The 9,734-nt window shown below is 38.7% G+C and overlaps 1 protein-coding gene across 2 annotated transcripts in view; it reads left to right on the top strand.

Moving 5' to 3' along the window:
- The window catches only part of LOC108251186 (gamma-aminobutyric acid receptor subunit gamma-3-like), a 197,343-nt gene that overhangs the window by 114,676 nt on the left and 72,933 nt on the right, over positions 1-9,734 (top strand). The gene's annotated exons all lie outside the window — the stretch shown is intronic.

The raw sequence follows: 9,734 nt of genomic DNA, 5'->3' as shown, positions 1-9,734 counted from the left end.
GCCACAGACTGATCGACTCCATGCCACGCCGCATTGCTGCAGTAATACAGGCCAAAGGAGGCCCAACTAAATACTGAGTGCTGTACATGCTCATACTTTTCATGTTCATACTTTTCAGTTGGCCAACATTTCTATAAATCCTTTGTTTTTATTGCTCTTCAGTAATATTCTAATTTTCTGATATGATGAATTTGAGATTTTCATTTGTTGTCATTTGTAATCATCAAAATTAAACGAAATAAACATTTGAAATATATGAGTTTGTATGTAATGTATGAATACAATATACAAGTTTCACTTTTTAAATGGAATTACTGAAATCAATCTACTTTTTCATGATATTCTAATTTTATGACCAGCACCTGTACATCAGCACAATTCATCGATGGTCATTATTGCACCAAGTTGCCGCTGAAAAATGACAATGTGATAATGCCACGCAATCGTGGTATTGCTGAACAAAGGCTTAACTCTTTGAAGAGGAAGCTAAGTAGAAATCCAGACTTTTGTCAAGACTACAAGGCTTTCATGGATAACATATTGAAGAAAGATTATGCTGTAAGAGTCCCTGAAGAACAGCTGAGTCGCAGCGATGGTCAGGTATGGTTCATTCCACACCATGGAGTATACCACCCAAAAAAGAAAAAGCTGCGAGTTGTGTTTGACTGTACGACATCGTATCAGGGAGTTTCGTTGAACGATCAATTACTGCAAGGACCTGATCTCACAAACACTCTTATTGGTGTTCTGCTCAGATTTAGACAAGAACCAGTCGCCATGATGGCAGATATTGAATCTATGTTCTATCAAGTCAGAGTCCCAGATGAAGATGCAGACTTGCTGCGTTTTCTTTGGTGGCCAGATGGTGATGAAACTAAAGAAGCGGCAGAATACAGAATGTGTGTGCACCTGTTTGGAGCCACATCATCACCCAGTTGTGCTTCATATGCACTGAGAAGAACTGCTGAAGATGGAGCCACAAATACATCAGCAGAAGCGACACAGACAGTTCTGAAGAACTTCTACATGGATGACTGTCTAAAGTCATTGCCAACAGAAGAAGAAGCAGTTAAACTTGCAAAAGAACTGATGACATTGTGTGAAAGTGGTGGGTTCCATTTGACAAAGTGGATGAGCAATAATAAAGCTCTGTTGTACTCCATTCCTGACAGTGAAAGAGCACCTGTTGTTAAAGACTTGGATTTGCAACACGATGAGCTTCCTGTAGAACGAGCTCTGGGCGTGCAGTGGTGTACAAGATCTGACAGTTTCAAGTTCAAAGTTCAGCTTCCAAAAAAGCCATGCACAAGAAAAGGCATTTTATCTGTTGCCAGCTCTGTGTACGATCCTTTAGGATTCTTGGCACCACTTCTTCTACCTGTTAAGCTTATTCTGAGAGAACTTTGCAAAGAGAAGTGGGGATGGGATGAAGAAGTCTCAGAACAGTCATGCCGGACATGGCTAAAGTGGTTGTCAGATCTCAGTAAGCTTTCTGAACTCAGTGTGAGCAGATGTGTTAAGCCTGCTTCATTCGGACTTACAAAGTCTGCACAGATTCATCACTTTTCCGATGCTAGCCAGGATGGATATGGAGTTGTGTCATATCTTTTGTTGACTAATGAACGAGGTGAAACACAAGTGTCATTCTTGATGGGAAAATCCAGAGTAGCACCTCTTAAGCAAATGACAATTCCCAGAATGGAATTAACAGCAGCAGTGGTTGCAGTCAAAGTGGATCGGATGCTGAGAGAAGAACTTCAGCTATCACTGAAGAAATCTGTCTTCTGGACCGACAGTACCACAGTACTGAGCTACATTGAAAATGACAGCATTCGCTTCAAAACGTTTGTGGCACACCGAGTCTCTTTGATCAGAGAACTGACAGACCGATCTCAGTGGAAATACAGAATCAAAACTGTTCACAAAATCCAGCGGCTCTGGCGTCAAGAGGTTTGAAAATTGAAAGCTTCATCAAAAGTGAAAGTTGGTTTCAAGGACCAAGATTCCTGCTAAACGAAGAACATTGGCCAAAACAACCTAAATATTCTAAGTTTATGGAACAGAATGAAGTAAGGACAACAGTTGCGATGACTGATACAAAGCCATGGAAAAACAATGAGATAATGAGTCAACTTATCGAGCATTACTCCAGCTGGCATATGCTCAAAAAGGCCGTTGCCTGGATTCTGTGCCTGAAAGAGACTTTGAGACACCTGAGCAAAAAGAGAAAAGAAACTACACTAAAGGTGCAGCAATCTGAAAATGAACCAGAGAAAGTTGAGGTTTTAGTTGAACAACAGATGATCACATTTAAAAGAAAGTTGAAAAAGAAGATGCTCACTGTTGAAGATTTGTCCAAAGCTGAGACAGAGTTGGTCAAGTTCAGCCAGAGACAAACTTATGCAGCTGAAATCAAAACTTTGCAGGGAAGCTCACAGGTGGGCAGAACTAGTTCAATCTCCAGATTGGATCCATTCTTACAAGATGGTGTTTTGAGAGTAGGGGGACGGCTGAATAGATTGAAGATGCCAGAAGAGACCAAGCACCCTGCCATTCTGCATAAACATCACAGAATAGCCAACCTCATTCTCCATCATATTCACCAAGTGACAGGACATGGTGGCAGAAATCACGTTTTGGCCAGAATGCGACAAAAATATTGGATACCAGCAGCCAATGCAGCTGTTTGAAAGGTAATCTCAGAGTGCAATTTCTGTAGGAGACTGCATGCAAGACCTGGACAAGAGAAAATGGTAGATTTGCCACAAGACCGTCTGCTTCCTGATAAACCACCTTTTACCAACACAGGTGTGGATTATTTTGGTCCTTTTGAGGTCAAAAGAGGACGTGTCAAGGTCAAGTGTTATGGAGTGCTTTTCACATGTCTAACTGTCAGAGCTGTACATATTGAAGTTGCCCAGTCTCTTGATACAGATTCATGTATAAATGCCCTGCGTCGTTTTCAAAGCAGAAGAGGACAAGTTTCCATCATTCGTTCTGACAATGGAACAAATTTTGTCGGAGCAGAGAGAGAGTTAAGGGAGGCATTGAAGGAGCTGGACCCCATTCGCATTAATGACGCCATGATGCAAAAAGGAATACAGTGGATTTTCAATTCACCTGCAGCATCTCATCATGGAGGAGTCTGGGAACGTCAGATACGTACCGTTAGAAAAGTGATAAATTCTGTTGTTAGGCAACAGATGCTGGATGATGAAGGACTGCAGACTCTTTTATGTGAAGTTGAGAGCATCATTAATGGAAGACCGTTAACCATGAACACAGACGATCCTAATGATCTGGAGCCTCTTACGCCAAACCATCTGCTTCTGCTGAAGGGACAACCTATTTTTTTCTCCTGGTATGTTTAAAAGGGAGGATGTCTATTCTTGTCGTCGATGGAGACAAGTCCAGTACATGGCAGATCTGTTCTGGCGAAGATGGTCACAGGAGTACCTGCCTTTGTTGCAGGAGCGACAAAAATGGCTTGGACTAAAGAGAAACTTCAAGGTCGGAGATGTCGTCCTAGTTGCTGATTCATCCTCTCCGAGAAATTCTTGGATGTTGGGTAGGATTGTCAACGTCATGCCAGACTCCAAAGGGACAGTCCGGAGTGCAGAAGTCAAGACAAAGACAAGCATTATCCAAAGACCAATTACAAAATTGTGCTTATTGCAAGGAGAATGAACCAAAAGAGGTTTCATTAGAAGATTGTTTTTGTACCCAAGTTAAAGAAAACAAAAGGGTTTTGCTAAGTTATTGGAATATTTATGGCTCCGATTTAAGTTGAGTTTGTAATTGATATGCTAATACATAGTCAATTAGGGGCTGGAAAATGTAGGAGCCATAAATACATTTTTTGGAACTTAATACAAAATGTTAGTTGTGTTTAAGTAAGTTTAATTTTTTACTCTGTTTTTTGAAAAAGATAAGCATCTGTAATTATATTGTGCTTGAGCTTATTACGTGGTGCCTTTTGATTGATTGTCTACTAATTAGTTTATAAAAGATGAGAGCACTTGCTCATTGTAGAAGTCTGGCACCTTGAGAGTAACACAGTCTTTTGACTGTCACTTTCTATTTGTTTTTGAATCTGTTTGTTATTTTGTTTACTTTTAAGTTCAGTAAAGACTTAAAGATGACCTACGGATTCAAGACCTCTTTTTTCCAGAAGAAATGTGTCGTGTATGAAAGAGCTTTAAGGAGCTGGACTAGTGAGAGCTAACCGCACTTACACTTTAAATTACTTTCCAAATTTTATAAATTTTTGTTTCTCTCCCAATTGTATCACAAAAGTTCCTCCAATATTTCCTTTTTGCTCCCTTAATTATTTTCCTACCTATTGCTTGTTTCCGTTTGTGTTCAATGAGATTCTGATATATCGGTTTACTCTTAAGTTTTTTAAAGGCTTTATTTCTTGATTTTATTGCTTTACTACAATCATTTGTCCACCATGGAACAATCTTCTTATCACTTTGTCTCCCTCCTTTTTAAATTGATTGTTCTGCAATCTCCAAAATCATTTTACAAACATAACTATTTGCAACATTTATATCCATTGTCATTTTATTACTCAAATATTTGAATTTACTTCAATCTGCTTTGTTAAAATTCAAATTCTTATTTACTTTTATATAATTATTATTATTATTTAGTTTTATCCCAATTGTTATTTTAATAATGATCACTACCAATTGTTGTATTTTTATTAATGTCCCACACAGCTATTGAATTTGATAAAAATGTTAAATCTATAACTGACTCTACTCCTGTTCTCACATTAATCCTTGTTACCCTCCCATCATTAATACATACAAGGTTTTTCATTTCTATCACCTCTTCAATAACTTGCTCATTTTTATCATTACTTTTACCCCATAGAGTGCTATTTGCATTAAAGTCCCCACACCATACAGTATAACTCTCCCTTCTAGATATCCCATCAACTCCTCCATCATTTCAGATGTCAACGGTTTACATGGATTATAAGAATTTATTATCTTACATTTTCTTTCTACCCCCAATATTTCAATTACAATATATTCCAATTCTATACCTTTCCCTAAAACCTGATATTGTATTCCCTGTTTACTAAAAATCCCACACCCTCCTCCACTTCCCTCCTCTCTGTCCCTTCTTACTATCATATCCTTTTATAACAAAATCCAAATTAGGTTTTAACCATGTTTCCTGTATACATATAATTTCTGTTTTTTCTTCAAGTTCGTCTAAGTATTTTTTAAATTCCTGTACATTTGAAATTAGACTTCTTGCATTCCACTGTAATATTATCATATTTTTTTTATCAGCAGAGATTCCTGTCTTCCCATCTGATTCCAATCTTTTATTGTCCTCCCAAGATCCCTCTTTAAATCCCAGAAACTTTTCAGCTCCTCTTACAATTATTTTAATCTTTTCTGTTTAACTTGATCTGTTTAATTCATAACATACGCTATGAATAATATCATTTTTCCAAGGTATTGTTTTCTTCTAAGTCTCTATCCTTTTGCTGTTGATTTTGTTTTCCCCTTCCACCTGTATCTGTAGTCCTTTGCCCTTGAACACATTTAACTGCCTCAGCATAACTTAAGTTTTTTGTCATTTTTAATCTGCTGGATTTCTTTTGCTCTCTTCCTAACCTCACATCCCTCATATGTTACTCTATGCTCTCCACCACAATTACAGTGTTAGGGTGTAAAAAATAAAAAGCAACTCTCAGGAAAATGTGAAAAAAAATGGCATTTCCGATTGCATTATTTATTTATTGATTCATTGATTGATGCTTTTCCAAAATGGGTTGAGAATTGTTCCATCAAAATGTGCAGGATGCTTTAACAGTTGCAAAAGCTATTGGTAAAAACATCAAACAAGTGTATGGTATTCCACAGACACTTTACAGCGATAACAGATCATATTTTGTTAACCAAATCATGCAAAACATGGCTACACATTTAGTGAAGTAAAGTGAAGTGAAATTTATTTGTATAGCACTTTTCAGCAACAAGGCGACTCAAAGTGCTTTACAAAACAAACAAAAATGCAGAATCAAAAACAGGACAATCAAAATCAAATACAGAAGCACAGAGAAAATCCAGGTAAAGCACCTGGATCATTGGGAAAATGTGTTTTAGGCTGAGCACCATGGAGTCTGTGTAGACGAGTTTATACATTTTGTGAAAAAACTCCTAGCTTCAGAAATTGCAGTATTGCAGAACTGATGTTAACTGCACCATGTAATGTTACCAACATGTGAACAGGAGGACTTTTAATTAAACGGCACGTTCAAATGGCAAACATGGCAAAACGGGGTGCAGCACCAATGGGCCAGGTCCCATGGTCTCTCGTACCGCTGGTACCGCTGGCCAGCCCGGTGTTCGCCCTGAAGAAGGACAATACCTCCCCCACACACCTCAGGACAGGACAGGCTCCTAGGCTGTGGCCAGGCAGACGACCTGCTAGTGCCACAGTTGTGCCACTCATCCCAACAGTCCATCTTCCTTTCCCTGCTCCTGTGCCAGGACTTCAGTTTGTTTATCGGACCCTGGGTCGATGATGATGGCAGCAGGACTGACTCACGAGACTGAAGTCCCATCAAAGTTCAGGATCTGGAATGGAGGAGAAAAAATTCTTCCGGAGTGTCTTCCTACACGTGGGGTCAGGAGAAGTGCGAGGTCATGTAGAAAAAACAACCGTTATGCCTTGACGCGCCATGACACAGAAGGCCATGAATGGAACTGCAAAGGAGCTGTCTGCCATCCGGCAGATGGTTCTGGAAAATCACATTGTTCTAGACTTGCAGACTGCATCTCAAGCAGAGGTTGCAAGATTTATTGGACTGCCTGTTGTACATACATCCCTGATGAGTTGGAGGAAGGAGGCCTGATCCACGACGCCGTTATGTGAAGTCTCCCACCCACGGCTCCGGGCCGTTCGACTTGTAGTCTTGGCTGGCGTCTGGGACCTGGTGGCAGCTGCTGCTAAAACTGTTTATCCCAGTGATCTTTGTGTTGTTACTGTTCTTTCTGTTTTTTCTGTTGTGTCATCCCCTGTCTTAGGAGTATGATGACCAGAGCAGTGACTCAGACGCTGGTGCAGTTGTTATATGATGTTTTAATTGAAAAGCATTTCTTGCAGCGGTTAAAACTGATGTTTTCACAACTAAGGTTTCAGACATTGATGGATGTATATAAGTCGTTCATTTTTGTGTTTTCTATTTCTCAATTCATATTTCCCTTTCTGAATTTTCAACTCATAAGTGATTCCATTTCATTTCATTTGATTGATGATTCCATGATTTCATTTTAATTTGCTTTCATGATTTGTTGTTCAATTTATGGTATTTTTATGTTTTCTCCTGCACACAAATGGTTAAAATAAACCATTTTTTTCTTATTTTTATGTTTTCTAAATGTAACATTTTGTTCCTTTTATGAGTTTTTGAATTATGAGATAATAATTTCTTTGTGTTCCAGTTTTCCAACAAAGACTGGTAAACAGGAGGGAATGTTAGGGTTTTTATATTGTCAGCCTTTGTGCTTATGTGTAAAACTGCCTACGTGAGACGCGAAGGTCAGACGGCGGGCGCCACACCATCTGGCTCTCCCAAACAGAGATGTGTTATGTGTTTTTGCTATGATCTGGACCAGCCTTGGCTGGCTCAGATCAACCCCTTTTTCTTCTTCTTTTAATAAAAGAGAAAGCCCAAGTAAGGAGTCAGAACTTCCTGGACAGCACGCTGTTAGGAGCTGTTGTGGAATTTCTTCTCTTTGCGGAGGCCTTCACAAAAAGACAACGTGCCTCTCCGGTGTGATTCTTTCTTAGCACATTGAATAAATCAAAACCCTGACATACAGCACTTTTCTTGTATTTCATCCTTACATTCTTCAATTTTATGATCTCCTCCACACTTTGAGCATCTTTGTTTTCCTTTACATACAGCAGCTATATGTCCATATCTCTGGCACTTGTAACAGTGAAGTGGTGGCAGGATGAAAGGCCTCACCGGGAAACTCAGGAAACCTATTTGGATTTTTTGCTGTAAAATGCTTTCAGAAAACTCAATCAATAATGACATACTTCCTATTCTTTCTCCTTTAATATTTTTTGATAATCTTTACTTCTTTCACCTAAGCACCAACAATGTTTTGTTTTAATTTATCCCAATCCTCATCTAATGGAATGCCATTAATCAAACCTCGACTTAATTCCCCAACAACCTTTTTTTCCACCACCATGTTTTTGCAAATGCTTTCCACATGCAATGCCTTTCTTTTCTGTTCTTAAGTTTTGCAAACTTCCATCTCTCAACACTTTCACCATCTCTACCTCTCTAATCTTTTTTTTTAATTTCTCTTGACAACATGATTGGGCTTATGTAGGTCTGTTATTCTTTATTCCTTAACTTTAGAATTATTTTTTATTCCCCCATTTCTACCTTACGTCTAACAACTCTTTCCTCTTCAGAACTACTTCCATCTAATTCTCGTTTACTTTTCTGGCTGTCAAACACTCTTCCTTCTTCCATCGTCCCTCTTCCACGTCCTTGATCTCTCCCCTTTACTGTCGTACATTCATTCAAATCCATATCATCCTCATTATTATTCATTTTGAGCCATTCACACACCAGCTTATGCCAAACCAACCATTAGCAGAAATAGCTCTCTCTTTGTTACACTCTTTACTCAAGTCACAGTTTCCATTGCCTCTCAACCTATCTAAGAGAGAAGGGTGAGAAGCTCGGCCATCTGGGGGGGACTCAGAGTAGAGCCGCTGCTTCTCCACGTCAAGAGGAGCCAGTTAAGGTGGCTCGGGCATTTGGTTAGGATGCCTCCTTGGTGAGGTGTTCCAGGCACGTCCCGCTGGGAGGAGGCCCAGAGGGAGACCCAGGACACGCTGGAGTATGGGGTGCCGTTTGTAAAGCAACTTGTGCTCAATATTTATGCCTAAATTTTGTCACATTTAGCTTCAAACACTGTTTAAAAATGTAGTGTGGATTTTCTGATGTCACCTTTTACAAAATTTAGCTAGTTAAATGTATTTGTTACAGCTACATGCTAAATATAAATCTAAATGCTAAATCTAAATGTTATATGTTATCTAAATGTTAAATGTTAAATCTAAATATTATATGTTAAGTCTAAATGCTAAATGTTAAATCTAAATGTTATATGTTAAATCTGAATGTTATATGTTAAATCTAAATGCTAAATGTTGAAACTAAATGTTTAGTTAATATGCTAATGTTTTATGCCTGAAACAGGAAGTACCAAAATAAAATCTTGGCTAGGCTGAAGTTTGCTTCTGGTTCGAGGATTGGCTAAAAGGCGATTCCGCCTCATTTTTCACTCTATTGAGTAGTTTTAACTTGTTCTAGTTTAAACACTAGAATACTTGCACACTTCAAACCTGGACAAGATTACTAAACTCTGATAGCAGACTGTTTAAGACAAAGTTTGACATTTGTTAAACTTCAATAAAGAGCAATTCCGCCTCATTTTCACTCTATTAAACATCAATCTGTTGTAGTTTAGAAACTAAAATGCTTATACACTTCAAACCTGGACTAGATTACTTCTTACTCATAGCAGATTTTTTAGAACCAAGTTTGATATTTTTAAAGAGTTTATGGCAGACTGCCTCCAACCTAAAAGCTTTCTGGGGTTTCAGGAGCTCACTGAGGCTGCAGCTTGCAACCACGCTACCTTGTTACCTAGCAACTGTCATTACCTTTAAAG

This window comes from Kryptolebias marmoratus, linkage group LG23 (assembly GCF_001649575.2).
Source record: "Kryptolebias marmoratus isolate JLee-2015 linkage group LG23, ASM164957v2, whole genome shotgun sequence".
NCBI lineage: Eukaryota > Metazoa > Chordata > Actinopteri > Cyprinodontiformes > Rivulidae > Kryptolebias > Kryptolebias marmoratus.
The sequence above is the reverse complement of the archived record's forward strand: the minus strand, read 5'-3'. Positions and strand labels throughout refer to the sequence as shown.